The following is a 15,404-nucleotide window of genomic DNA, read 5'->3' as shown; positions in this document are numbered from 1 at the left end:
TTTGGATGGTATATATACATATTATAGCTCACTGGGAAGTGTTGCAAAAAGGGTAAACACCATAAAATAAAATTCTTATATGGCCCCTGATACCAGAGCAAGGACTTCAACTGAGGTATCTTAAATCTTAGGCTAATGGCTTACTACTGCACCATACTTCCTTGCATAAAACTAGGTTTGCCGCTTCTCAAGCCCTGACAGTATTTACTAATGTTACGGGTAGGCCCTCTATGAAAGGACACAAAATAATCTGAGTTGGTGAAAGGTAAAGCAAGACAGAGTGGAGGATCAGGATGAAAAATTGTCAGGTCCAAGAATTATTTTGTTTTGTTGTTTTTTTAAATTTGTCTTTGAAAGGGGCTATGAGCTGTTTTTTATTTCTGGATTTTTACAGTATGCTGATAGAAAATAGCTTTTCTTTGTTGGGCAAGTGCATGGAGTATTTAAGCTAACCTACAACACAGACTGTATTTTTAGTATGATCAAAAAGCAGGTGCCAACCTGATGTTCCATGAGATGGTAATGATGGGTGGAGGTCATTCTGGATCAGTAACAAAAAGGCGTGCAGCCTTCTGCCCTCACAAAACGGTCAAAGAACATCAATTCCTTCTCATGCTTGTAAATGAGTGGCAGTTCCACTAAAATCAATGGAGTACCATTACTGTCAAACACATATCAGAGGGAAATCAGACTCTACCTGTCAAGAAAGTGAGTGAAAACACTGGAATTCTGGCACGCACACACGTGTGCACACCCCCCCCCCACCTTTGTAATTAAGAAAAGTCCAAAATGAGCTTTTGAGGATAAGTTAGAAGAAAGCTGTAAAATAAAACAATGGGACAGGGCTAGCCATGCACCTAGGGTTTTGTGCTAAGCTACATTCTATTTGCAAAAGACAACATATGCGAGGTAGGCCACATGTGATGCCTCTTTAGTAGACCATTCCTGAGCAACTGCCAAAAATCTTTTTGTATGCCACTTAGAGCTTCACAACAATGGAGGAACAATGGCAACTCTGTAAAATCTGCTGGAGTTGACAGTTCCTATTGTTCAGAAAACTTTTGTGATGCACAGAATTTTCAGATTAACACTTCAAAATGCTGAACAAAATGGATGTCAAGCTAATCAATGGTTTTTCATAATTCAATCACCCTTTTTTTTCCTGGTGTTTCATTTTCATTCTATTTCCGTGAGGTAGTGGCATGGATATGTGTCTGTGTGGAAAGTGAGAATGATTTGTTAATAGTCCCAAATTCAAATTTTTGCTTAGCCAGGTCCTAATACTAGAGAAAAGTAGCTTTTCCCTAAAAAAAATTCCCACCACAAATATAAGCAAAAATGAGAAGCCAGTTTAATTTGACGGCAACCTTAAACAGAGTTAACATCTTTAATTTCCTCTGGTCTTTATATGCAAACCCACTCCAAGGACCCAGCAATTGGAATTTGACTATGAAAAGCTACGTGCAAATTACATCAACCTGTTTGATAAATGGGACAAAAAATGAACATATGGATTTGGGGGGGAAAATAACAGTCTTGGTATTAGCATCACCTCAATTGATAACAGAGTTTAGACTGAAGTAGGAAAAGGGTAAATTCCAAAGAAAAATGCAACGTTCCAAATAAATAATCTCTGACTAGCCTGGTACGATTTGAAACCTACAACCATCTGTACCATCACTTCCTTGGTAAAGAAAGCATCCCTCTTAGCCTTCTGCTGTACTTTCCCACTAAAGGTTACAGTTATATAAACGATGCTCTGCAAGAGTCCCAGAAACATAGAGAAATGTGTCACAAGGTAGATGGCACATAGCTTACAGCAAGCTGACTCAAGTCAATGGCTAAGAGAAATCAAGTGTACAATGTCTATTCTATTTGGGTTAAGGTGTTACAGGGTGGGGGGTGGAATTAAACTATCAATCCTCCTTGTAAGGACCTCTGTCTCCCCAGAGAAATGTAAGCAGAAGAACAAGGGTGAAATTCACACCTGGAGGAAGGTGGTATCATTCTACTAAAGTCATTGAAGTTGTGCAAATTTTAATTAAGCTAGGGATCTGATCCCCCCCTCAGAAAAAATAAAAGAGCTCATTGAAGCAAGTGCTTTCCAAATGAATCCAGACAATTAAAGCTATATTATCACTGCCTTTTTCAGCTACTGCATGTCCTGATTGTTGCTAATATGTCACAAATCTCACTGAAGTCTCCTTGTTCTGCTGGTGGAATCCTTATGGTCAGTGATTCTGCAGTTGTTTCTTTGTAGTCTAAGAGACCATCCACCATACCTGTTCTGATCTCAAACAATTGTTCCATACATCATTAGACCAAAAATCTAATTCAAACATGAATTTAATTGTATCACTAATTTTTTTTCTGATTTGGTCACCACTTCAGTTTGAAGCCATAAAATGGAGATATGATGCACTAGCCAAGGTTTAGCAATTAAAAAACACTCCCTTTCTCACTCCTTTCCCTATTCCCTCTCCTTTTATCTGCTAATGCATGGGATAGACAAGTAAACAAATCCTCCAAACAAGGTTAGAGGAGAAATAGGCATTCCACCAGTCAAACAGTATTTGGTTAATGATGGAGACTGAATCTGACAGATTTACATTCAGTTTGAACTATATCCCTGGAGCATTAGTAAGAATTAAAATCATGTCTTAGTATTACATTAACCTTACAGATCTATTTCTCTCTCAATCCAAGCACGAACAGTCGCAGACACAGCAAAAGGTTTAAAGCCATCATTCTACAGAATTAAATTTTCCCATTAAATTAGAAGTTCATTTTGATGCCTGTGGAAAGGGCACAAAATGATAACCCTGGAGGCTGGAGCTGTCTCTCCACAGGAGAGAGATGCCCCAGGCAATGGAAGTGTAAGCATGCCCCAAGTGTCCGACTAATATGTATTAGCCCTGACCTGAGGAGTCCACCTCTCAGTCTGAGTGGTAGGTGTCTCTGCTTGGACTGCTATTTGCTATAGTTCTTTTTTCTAGCAATGTGAACACCAATAAATAAAAGGGAATATACTGCTTGGTAGCATATCAGATAAATTACTGCCTCATTTCAAGGATTTAATTTTCATCACTTACAGCAGTGTCAAATGGCTTAATGTTTCCCAATAATAGCCAACGGTTATCAATAGAATATCCCTATCTTTGAACAGATTAGGAAAGTGATTTAGGTTTTAGTCATTTGTCTTAGGATATCAGGGACCATTATTTCAGCAAAAGGTGCCCCAAGCATTACTGGTAAATTTAGAGAGTGGTCACAAAAAGCAATCATTCATACTTAACCAGCAGTCTTCCTGAATTGGCGATGCATTCCTGAAGTGGCGATGCAACAAATAATTCCAAGAGCCAACAACACCTCTCATTAACAGATACTTTGGCTGTATAAATATAATTATGTCATCTTAATCAGAGAGCTCTTAACACTATGTATGCAATTCCTTTCTCAGCATCAACATCGTTGTTGGATTCTATTCTTTTAGCTGAAGGAGTAAGTTGCACAGTGCCTCTGCCTGCCACAACATGCAAGGAAATATCTAGAGAGCAAAACCAATTGGTTTAGCAACATTTAAAAAGGAGAGTCTTGGGATGAAATTTTCAGGCAGCTGTGTGCAAGTCAGATTCCCAGCAGATCCCAACGTTGGGATAGGAAGTTTTGTGCTTAGTTTCTCATACGGGCACACTATACCGAAACTGGGCTCTTCCTCAGCTTCACCTTGTATTTGCAGTCTGGTTATTATATCTCCCGAAGTGCATGGCCAAATGAAGCCACACAGCAAAAATATAAAAACTTTTCCTAATTCCTCTTGTTTCCATCTTTTTTCCTATGAGCTGCTTGAACTGGAAAAATGAACTACACACTTTGAGAGGGTTAACCTGAAAGATTCATTTATGAGCTCTGTGCAGCAGGGCTCTCAATCTGATGGCAAATACCTAACCAAATGCAAACAACATTGGGCCAAATTCATAGATCAAACAACCTCAAAGGAGGGAAAGATTTGCCTTATGCCTCTCAAAGTACTGTTTCTGCTTTACACTATCTAAACCAGAGAGTTACACCAGGTAGGAGAATCAAGTTCCAACTTACATCCCTACCTTGGGGGCAGGAAAAGAAACTCTTTGAGCTTGCACTACACTCACCTGTTCAGTGTAGACACAAAGGGCTTCTGTATTATAGCTTTTAAAAGAGCCCCTCTAACATGGGAAATGTATTTTTAAAAATAACTGAATGGAAAGAAAGCAACAGATCTCTGTGTTGGGAACAACAATGGATGATCAGCAATTAATGCTTTTCTAGCTGAGTGTCTGTGTTAGTGTTTTACAGCCCATTGTAATAATGTGCCTGTCAACAATACAAGCACTGGTGACCTTATAGGCAGCTCAGAATCCTGTGCCTGCAGTTTTCTATTACACGTGATTTGGGTTGAAACATTTACTTTTCTTTTTAAATAAATACAGAAACAATTTGACTAGCTTAGGAAAATACAGAACCCTTCCATATACTAATCTTAATTTGGATAAAAGACAACTCAAGACAAAACAAGCATCTCATAAGTACTGTTGTCTAGATCCATTAATAAAAACCTACCTAGCTAGATGTGAAAGAAAAAAAAAACCTTGCTGCTATTTGCAGTTATAGCTAATTTGCCTTCATCATTCTTGGCAGATACATACTTTATTGATCTGTTCTCATCTTGAAAATACCAGGATAAGTATACACAGAGATTTACTTACAGAGATCCAGTAGCTCCATAGTTCCGGATGACAAATTCGCCTCCTATACTACAGCAAGAAAATGACTTAATGCTTTCTGTGGAAGGAACAATGTGTGTGAATGGCAGATGGTCTCCGATGAAGCTCTTTAATGAGATCCGTTTTCAGTTTAGCCATGTGAAAGGAGACCCCCCCTTAGCTCACCTTTGCCTGGTGTACAGTTCAAGTCCAAAAGAATAAGCATGTAGCTTTGCTTATGTTTAGAGTGCTGAAGCCTAATTGTGCTCTGATTGGCAAGAACATAGGGAACAGCAGCCAATCACAGTGAGCCTCCATTTCAGGGAAACTCCTGCTTATTTATTTAGCATCTTTGGAGACCATATTTTCTAGGAAGAACGCCTCACTTTTAGTATCATAATGGGAAAAATAATAGTTCCCTGCCTCTGGGTCTCCTCATTGTCATTCCCACCCCCCCACCTTATTTTTTTTTCTTTTAAGGGGCCTGGCAATTGTCTTAAGGGAGTTCAGATTCATCTCCAGCTTCTACCTTGTTGGGAGAAGAGGAGGGGAGAAAGCTGGAGCTCAACAATTACTGATTCCATCACCATGGAAACAGACTGGATGCAGCGAGCTGGATTTGTGTAGAACATCTGCTGCCAGACTCATAATCAACTGCAATCGCATCTTTTTCCTCCACTCTCACTACTTATTTGATTGTGAGTTTGCCTTCCCCACACACGCACACTGTGGAAATACACACTCGTATACAGACACACACACGTGCAGGTTTGCTTTCTCTCTGCATGCACACACACATGTGCATAGGTATAAGCATGTGACGTGTTGGTATGTATATATGCACACTGGTACACTGATAGTCAATCCCTGGTAGGTATATTCAGCTTAGATATGTACACACTGATAATTGGTCCTGTTCATTTGTATGCATTCTAGCACAAATCAACTCTACAGGCTATGAAAATGTTAGGTTTAGCTTTCCAGCTATTCTGCGGGAGCCACGAAATATATTACTGGGAAAGTCACAAAGATAAAAAAGGTTCCACAACATGACCTTGGGGTATTTATTAATACTGGCCAACTTTCTCAAATAACCACTTATTTCAGTGATGGTTGTAGGTGTGGGTGTATTACTTCTAGTGACCTGCTCCTCAAATGTATTCACTGTATTCAATATACACTAGAGAACTGCTGAGTTTCTACCACCCCCTGGTTTGACATCTATATATCTTAGTCGATGTATAGACATGGGTGTCTAAACAGCGTATATCCAATATTGCCATTTCGCAGACTTAGTAACTGAGTCATGAAAAAGATGAGTGGTGTGCCCAAAGTCACAAAAGAAGTCAGAATTACTCCACAATTCTGTACAAAATGTATCACTCTGAATTTCACATCTCAATACTTTTTCCAGTGTCTGTTTTACTAGACATTTAAAGTACTATATCCTGTCATTTTCTTGATGGCAACTATCTTTATCATCCTTCTCCTGCTATCTTAGTAATTTATGTTCGGTCTTTTAGTTTTGAACCATTAAATTGAGAAAAGTAGTTAATTTGCTAATTTATAGCCCAAATTTGCTTGCTGTCAGGGTTTGCTGAAAACCTCATCTTTTCTTCCCCAGGCATTTGGGAACAGAGTAGTTTGAGGGCAAAGGGAACTGGATGGAGGGGCATATCTTGTTATTTGCAAGTGTCAGTAGTTCAATTCTTTTTTTTTTTTGCTGTTTTATGGACGGTATGAATTTAAAGCTTTGTTCGTTCCCAGAGTTGCAGACAGATGTGGAGAACAGAAATAAACAAGTGCACAGTAATATCAAATAAACACAATTAGACAAAAGAAGAATCTTCTGCCACTTTCTTAGTGAGCCTCTACACAGTAATTTACTGTTTAAGGCAATATTAAATTGGAGAATTTCCTAATCAAATAAATTGTTCTCTTTGCCAGTACCATGGTATGATATGCAGAGTACAAAACCATTAATTAGCTCTCAGCTTGTTTAACAAACCGCCATTGCAAGCAAACATGATGATGATCAGATTGTTTAATCTATGTGGTGTACCTTTCTTTGGGCTGTTTTGATGCTTCTTGGTCTCTCCCCTCCAAAAATATTCCCACTTATTTTATGATGAGAACAAGAGTGCTACTGATTAGGGAAATCAGTGTAGGACTCAGAAGACTTGCACACAGTCCCTTCTCTGACAGTCTCTTGCTGTGACCTTTGACAAGTCCACACCGTCTCCCTGTGTTTTAGCATTTCTCTGGTTGGAAAATGGGGATAATAGCACTTTCTTTCCTCACAGAGGTGTTGCAAGGATAAGTACATAAAAAATTGTGATATGTTCCAATAGTACAGTAATGGATGCAATATAAGAGAGATTCATGAATGCATTATGCCCTACGCTGCCCAAAACCCCAAGGTGAATGTATTATGCTGAATACACGTAATAAATAGATCCTGGGGAAAGGAAATACGTCTTTTAAATGGGATGGAGTAGAATTAGAGAGCAATGGCTCTCTATGGAATACTCTCACAAGACACTGGGCTTTCAAGGAAAAACAACTTACTGATTGTTGATCCAGCAGTAATTCTCATATCTGTGTCCCCACTCTATGACAGCAGGTTATCATTGGAGCAGAGGGTGCAATCAATGGAATACAACCCCTTTTAGTTTCTTAATGTAGAGAAGCCTAGATAGTCACACAAGATGGTATTCACCTACGGGGATGAGCTGGGATCTGCACAGACTTCTTAGTAGTCACAGAACCTGCTAGCTCTTCTGACTATGCCTCTCTCTCCCCTTTGTGGTGAAAAAAGTTCTTTCTTCTCAAAGGGACAGTCGATAGATCTGCAAATTTTGGGTGAATGTTTCACTCATCCAACATTCTATATGCAAGGAGATATCATCTAAAATATTCAGTCTAGAAGAAAACCAGTTCTTACCTTTCAACCCCTCCTTGAGCAGGGGATTCAATTACTAAGAATATGAGAAACATTTACACACATAGCAATGACATTCAAGCTTGACACTTTTGTATTGTGCTTGATTTCCTGATGCTTCTTTCAAATCCATGAAGAAATCCTCCATTTCTCACTTGTAAATGGACAATTTTTTATACCAAAAGTGCTTTGATTTTGGGTGAAATCCTTAGAATTTCCTTTCACACAGACATTAGTTTTGTACTAAAACTTAAGGTTTTAGCATAGAATATATGAAATATAACAAAACAGTAGGAGGAGAAGGAACGTGGGCCTCAAAACTGTTTTGCTTGCACAAAGATTTTGCACTCACCAATTTTGTATTGCTCTAATTATTACGTGTGTTTGGCATAATACATTCACCTTGATTTTTTGGTCAGCCCTATTACAAGTCACAATGTGTATATCTGAGTGGGCCATTGTATTTGGACATATAAACTGTCTAAAGCACAATCACAAATACAGCTTTGCAAGGATTAGGCCTGACCTTCAGAGGTGATCTGTAACCATAGCTCCGGTAAAGTCCATGGGAACTGCAAAGATACAGAGCCTTTAATATCCTGGCACTGAATGGAGAGGTTGCAATACATCTTTGGATCACCCTGCACCTTTCTACTGGGAGACAAATGACTGCACCCAGTATCCACTGATTCAAGGGTTCCACCCTTGGAAAGTATGGTATTTAGAACTCAGAGTGTGCGCCAGTTTGTTCCTGTATTACTGGGCCTGCTCCTCCCTTCTCCAGTTTACTTTATTGCTGAAAGGTTACTATTTTCACTGGGTGCATCTGCACAAAATGTTTACTGCACAGTTGACTAATTAGGTGTGTAGTAAACATTGTGCACCTACATGTGCATATTGGCTCCATATTGCATCCATCACTTGTAAATACAAGTACTATCCTGCTGTGGAGTAAAAAACTCTGCAGCAGTGCATGTGTAAATGCTGCCCTGGCTGGCTGGGGCACAAGGATGCTTCAGTGTGGGGCTGCAACCAGTTAGCACCATGTTGAAGCACTCTTGTGCCCCAACCAGCCCCTTGAACTGGAGGGAGCAACCCTGGGCTGGCAGGCTGATCCCCCAAGTCCCTGCCAGCCAGGGCTGGTCAAACCTGCCTCAATGCGCTACGTTTCCGGGGACACATGCAGACGCAGCACTCAGGAGCAATAAACTCCAAAGCAATGAGCTACAGAGTTTATTCAAGTGCCCACATAGCTCATATAGACATGCCCACTATGTGGCACTTCTTAATCAGTGCAGCCCCCCCTTCAGATGCAGGGACTTACACTCTCCAAAGAATGCTTCATATTGAAGAGTACTCATTTAATTTTATGCAAATTAATGTTGACCTCTGACCTTCTGAGAAGTTGACATTGTTTAGACTTTAGACAAATATGAACCTGGTCTGCCTAGTGGTTCCGAAACTTCAGTGCTTTTTCATCTTTCCTGACAACTGAGATCCTATAAGTAAGCAGAGCATAACAAACAATCCTGTATTAGCTAGGGAATGGACATAAACACCTATTAGGCATTTCTCATCTCTAACATTTGATTACGAGAAAATTTGGAAGAGTATTTGCATCCCCAATGGTGACTTGTTGAATCATCTAGACCATGTCATTTCATACCCATATCTCCATCTCTTCACCTATAAACTGGAAAAATAATACTTGCTCATCTAGAAAGGGTCTTCCATGACTTTATCATCGTCTGAAATACACACATCCTGGGATGAAAAAGGGAATTATAAAATTAATAGTCATACTATTACTAATAAAAAGAATGGAAAGACTAGATTGTTTTTGGTCAGTACAATAAGCAACAAGTATACCCTTCAACTTTTTACCTCTATTGAGAGCACATGCCTCGATTAACATATGACTTCACTGCCTAGAAACCTAGAACATCTTTTAAGGGTAGATTTTGGAGTAAAAGGAGTAGATAATGAACAGATTCAAAGAAATAAATATACCACATAGCAGAATGAAACAAAGTATTGACAAAGAAAAAAAAGGGGGTTGTGTATGGGGATGGGGGGAGAAAGCAATTTACATCCTTAAATGATGGATATTCCATTTCACATTGTTTGAATTGTAAGCTCAGTGGATTTTGATACTGAATATTGGGTGTGGCTTAATGAAGAGGGTGCCTAACCTGAGAAGATGACATATCAAATGTTTATCTGTAAAACAACTTTGACTTAGGTTGGCATTTCTATAGTTCATTTACGTCTAGTCATTTCAAATACACAAAATGGTGATATATAATATACAATAGCAGTCCATTGCAGAACCACAGATGAATGAAAAATCAAGCCAAGTATGTGGATCAGCAGCTGCTGGATTCCCCAACCCTCAGGACCCAACAGTAAACTTCTGTTGGGTCTGGGGGACTGTTGTAACTCATGGCACTTCTTGTAAAGCACCATGAATTACAATGGAAAGCTGCTCTTCTGTCTGTGCCTTTAGATTTACAAAAGCTTGTACTCTCTGTCTCTCTCTCTCTTTTATTTAGCTTATGAAGGTGCATATCTACCCTGCATTCTGACTGATTTCAGACTAAATACTGATTGCAGACTAAACACATCTAAATACTTCTTTCTACCTCCATCATCCATTCTTCCATCACTAGGTTATATTCTAAACAGAATATTACAAGGCCAAAGGAAATGTTCTTTGGACCATTACAGGACCTGAAACATTCCCTGTCTGTGCTGCAAGCCAAGTTTCCAAATAATCATTTCCTATACTTGGGCTTCTGGATTAAACCTGTTATGTAAATTTGGTCATCACCAAAATATTCACTGCCATATTTAGAAAGACTTTCATATGTTAATCAGGTAAAAAAAAATCCCCTGACCTCACTCATTCGCTGTGTTCAGAACACTGTTGGCCAATACAGAGGTCTTTTGGTCCCACGGAGCTTCAGTAATTACCAATGTTGCATGCTGCACCTGGCATCTGCTGCCCCCTAATGCTCCCTTTGTACAGGCTGCCGGGTTAACGATGAGGACAAAATTTACCTGGACTATAAATAGTTCAAGAACTCCCTTTAAATGTTGGCAAGATAAGAAGTTACGAGTACACAAGATGCTAATGCTGTACTGATGCTGTTGCACTGCAAAAAAATAAGCTATATATTCACTTTCTACTCTCCCTCCCTCTCACATACACATGCCTTCTTGCTAAAGTGTTAAGCTTGATATGGGTAAACACTGTAAGAAGTACCATCTATTCCATTGAGCATTATGTTATGCTCATCTTGAGGATGAGGCTGATGTCACCTCAGTCATGTAAAACAGCAAAAGGATGCTGTTTACTTATTATGCTTTACCCACAGATGAGAAAAGCAAAAATATGTTCACAGAAGTATCCGAGTTAACTCTGAAGCTAATCTGAGAAAATAATCCTTTATGAATATTTTAATATGTTAATTACATAAATATGTACTTAGGAACCATTTCAACAGTAGGTTATTCACCCAATAGACTGCAGCAGTCCAGGTGTCAGCGCATCTGCTATATAAGAATATTACATCTATTTGTCCAGAAATGTTTCATTTTTTCTGAGGGGGGAAGAGGGTAAAGGTTCCTAGTGTGAGAATTTTACAGCCTTGAAGGCAGAGGCTTAAAGTATTAACCTAGCACAACCTTCAGAACAGCCACAACATCAATGCACGCCCTTTGACTTCTCAAAATCTCATGTGTATTTCTATTACGAATGCTGGAAAAAAGGAAGGTTCTGATAAGTAGTTTATTTGTTTTTGTGTCAACAGTTTGGGTTCTTCCATGTTTAAAAGCAACAATCAAATATTCAGCAACCTTTGGAGAAATGATGCGAGAGTGATTGTGCATGTTTCATTAACACCACTGCTTTGCCCCTCCATTGTCCCTTTCGCCGGAAGATTTAGAAATTAAGGAAACCTGACACCACTTTTGAAAAGGTAGGTAAATATCAGTAATCTCATTCACCTGAAAGGATAAACTGAGGCACAGAAAGATTAAAGGGAGTACTCAAGTCTAGAGTTACAGGGAGAGATGGAAACAGAACCTAGAAAATTTCCTCGCTTATTTGTGAATGATTATAACAGTATTTTTCTAAAAGTGATGAAACTACTGTATGAATCAGCTCCCGCTCTCACCACAACCTCTGCCTTACAAATACAATTAATGCTTAACAAGCTGAATGTCAAATAATACAACTCACCAACTAAAACTTAGGTTCTTTATTAAATTCGTAGTACAGAGGGAAAGGTTTGTACTGAAGATGAATTAAAATCATAAAGAACAATGATTAACTTGCTAATAAGTAATAGCAACGAACCTTTCAAACAACCCCAGCATAGTAATATTTATGCATGTGTAAATAAATGTCCATGAGCATAGCGCATACATGCCTATTTACATGCAACTATGTCTACTCCTCTGCGCACTTCGTCTTTTTTTATGTGCCTTGAAGTGTTCTGTGTTTAAAATGGGAACTTGCAACCAGAACAGCTGGTCTACGTAAGAGGTGGTCTAGGGATGGGGCTGTATCAGGCCCACAGACTGGTCCCACATGCTGGATCCAGCCTGCAGGGCTGGGCTGGGCAGGCACTACATGCAATGCACACTCTGGACCACCTGTGCATGCTGCTTGTAGCATGCACTGCTGGCTCCATCCTCATGTACTGTATGAAGCATGCATTGACATACAATACATGCAGCATGTAGGGCTGGTCTGGGGCATGTACAGCATGTGGTGTCTGCACCAGACCAGTCCTGCATGTGAGATCCAGTAAGCAAGGCTGGTCTATGGGCCCCATCCAGGCTGGCCAGATCCAGCACACAAGGCTGGTCCAGCACAGGCACCATATCAAAATCAGCCCAGTGCTATGTGCAGCCCATCCCAGACAAGTTCCATATACCACATACAGCGTGTGGGGAAGAGGCCAGAAAATGCTGCATGTGACAAACAGCACTGAAGGCCAGATGATACAGCTCTCCTTGATGAGACAGCCATGTCCTTGTCATCCCTTGTTTAGAGAAACTTAAGGGCTAGGTACAGACAGTCAAAAAGCTGGAGGCTGAATCGATTCCATTTTTTCAGGTTAGTCTAAGATGCACAGATTAAATTGAAACAGAAGTGAACAGACATTTACCTTTGATTCATGAACTGCAGCCACATGCCTACAGTGTGGTTCAGGCCAGAAGCCAGGGGGCGCTAGAGTATAGCTCTCTGGCTGCATGTTCAGTTCCTCTTCCTGCTGCCCCGAGCTTTTCGGGATTTGTAGTCCAGAATTACAGCAGCAGAACTCTGCAGGGTTGCTCATCACTTCCTCAAGTTTGAGCCAGGAAAGGGGTGTTTAACCCCCCCTCCCTGGCCCCAGAACCCAGCTGGGGTTTGCCTGGGGGGAAGAACAGTTCTCCCTCATGAAGACTGGGCTGCATCCCCAGCTGGGCTTTCCCCCCCCTTGTCAATCATCCCTCACTGCTCCAGCTAGGGAGCAAGGGGGTGGGGCAAGCACTGTTCTCTGGAACACACAGCACAGCCCAGCCCAGCTCAGGACTGTAAAGGATGCTGGGATGATGGGGGACTGTGATTAAACTTGAACTAGGAAGGGGTCTGGGGCAGAAGTTTCATAAACTGGTTTCATAAACCAAATCAGTTAAATCTGATACTACATTCAACCAGGTTTATCTTAAACCAGTTTCAGCCATTTTGAAACTGGTTTATGTGCACTGAGCTCCTGTTCTGTTACAGATTTAAACCAGTTTCTGATCACTTAAACCAGTTTATGTTGAACTTCTGTCCCTAGCCAAGGACTAAGAAGAAACAGATTCAGCTTTGAAAACAAAGAAATATGAAGGGTAAAGGGCATGTCCTCAAACAACATATCAGCCAAAGAGATACAAAAAAAAAAAAAAAAAAAAAAAGCAAGCAACCAAGCTTGTTGATTTCACAGAATTGCAAATATACTATATAAATAATAAAAGAAAAAACAACCAACCCCAAAGACCTAGAGGAAATCATAGGGCAGTCTGTGTGGAAGCCCAGGCGAAATTTGTAAATTAAGAGCAAAAGAAATCCCACATTCTTCATTGAAAGGGAAAAGCTGCATTTCCTCAAAAGGTAGTGAAGAATAAGCAAACTTCCCTCCTTTCCACTGTGCTTTGCAAATACAACTGTTGACTGCACAGACTAACTATAAAACCAGCTTTATTCACCGTTATATTTTTTATGGTTATTGTGCTCTAAATCAACATTTCAACTATTGGTACTGTTTCTCTCAAGACTAGTAGGAAGGACTGGCAGTTGGAAAGCATGCCTTGAAACTGCTCTGCAACAAACCTATTTCACATTCATCCCACACACCAGTCCCAACTCTATCTGCGTTCTGGCTCATTTTGTCAAGGCTGTCGCGTCTGCTCAGAACTTCCTTCCAGCTAATGAGTCTTCCTCTAATTGATCTTCTGAGTGCATTTTTCTTCTGTCTCAATCATCCCCATGCTAAAAATGCCATCAACACTGCAGCAGCACCACCAGGCCTGCCATCTCAGAGGCAAACCCTACCTCATACATTCACTCCTCTTCAATCAAAATGCTTCTCCTTTGAAGTGTAAAGAATTATACTGCTTAGATGTATGCTGTATTCCTGGGTGCTGCCTGTCAGTTCTGTGTGCCACGTGACCATTTGCTGATAAGAGCTTCCCCAGAAAGATTTTTTATTTTAATTTAGATGTCAATGGTTCAGTTGGCAAAGCAGCAAGTAGTCCATTAAAATTACTCTGCTTTCAGTTCTTTGCCATTCTTGATTGCAGATGCAGACATCAAAAATTAAAAGAGCACTTTCAGGAATCGAATTTAACAGCATTAATTTTCTACGAAGATTTTACTTACTGCTTTGTGGGCTTTTTGCCATTGCTAACTTTCCTGCCTTTCTTATTGTATATGAGTGAATGCTAAAAAAAAAAAAAGAGAAAGAAAAGCTCCTTACTAAATACAGACAATCAAGAAGCCTGAAGTTGAATCGATTCAACCTTTGTAGGCTAGGCTAAGCTGCATAGATTGAACCAATAAGCAAGTGAACAGACATTCACTTTTGATTCTGGAAATGCAGCCACATGCCTGTAGTAGCTAAGGCCAGAAGCCAGCACAAGAGCGCACCTCCCTGCTCGGCTGGAGCAGACAGCCATAGCCAAGGCTAGCCAGCCCACCCTGTGAGGCGGGAGGCATTGAGGGACATGCAAAGCATCCTGAAATACTGGGGGACTGTGACCTAACTTGAATCTGGAGGGGGATCTGGTTCAGAAGTTCAATAAACCAATTTAACCTAAATCAGTTAAGTCTGATACTACATCGATCCAGGTTTATCTTAAACTTGTTTTGGCCATTTTGAAAACAGTTTATGTGCACTGAACTTCTGTTGTGTTACAGATTTGAAACAGTTTCCAATCGCTTTATGTGTAATTTCTGTCCCTAGCCATTGAGATTATAAAATCAGGTTTTGTTAACCAAAACATTTGATCTAAGCACTATATCAAGACCTCTGAGACCAGAATAACAAAAGCAACACTCCTGGGTACTAAAGGTTGCATTCTGCTGATATTTTAAAACAGTAAGTTCAAGCATTCACATAGTAAATCCAATTCAGTATAGAGAGACCGCACAATCCAAATGTACCTGGAAAATCTTAGTTCTTCAT

The 15,404-nt window shown here is 40.0% G+C and overlaps 1 protein-coding gene across 7 annotated transcripts in view; it reads right to left on the bottom strand.

The window, feature by feature from the left end:
* Nucleotides 1–15,404, bottom strand: part of ELMO1 (engulfment and cell motility 1) — a 464,393-nt gene that overhangs the window by 110,756 nt on the left and 338,233 nt on the right. Inside the window, exon 1 of one of the 7 annotated variants that reach the window (XM_019483407.2) lies at nucleotides 4,746–4,934. The exons of the other annotated variants lie outside the window; for them this stretch is intronic. The gene's annotated coding sequence lies outside the window, so the exon portion shown is untranslated. Of the gene's footprint in view, nucleotides 1–4,745; nucleotides 4,935–15,404 lie in introns of those variants that run through there. 7 annotated transcript variants of the gene reach the window in all.

The sequence above is a fragment of the Alligator mississippiensis genome, chromosome 5, assembly GCF_030867095.1.
Source record: "Alligator mississippiensis isolate rAllMis1 chromosome 5, rAllMis1, whole genome shotgun sequence".
Classification (NCBI taxonomy): domain Eukaryota; kingdom Metazoa; phylum Chordata; order Crocodylia; family Alligatoridae; genus Alligator; species Alligator mississippiensis.
Note: the sequence above shows the minus strand (reverse complement) of the source record. Positions and strands in the feature narration are given on the sequence as shown.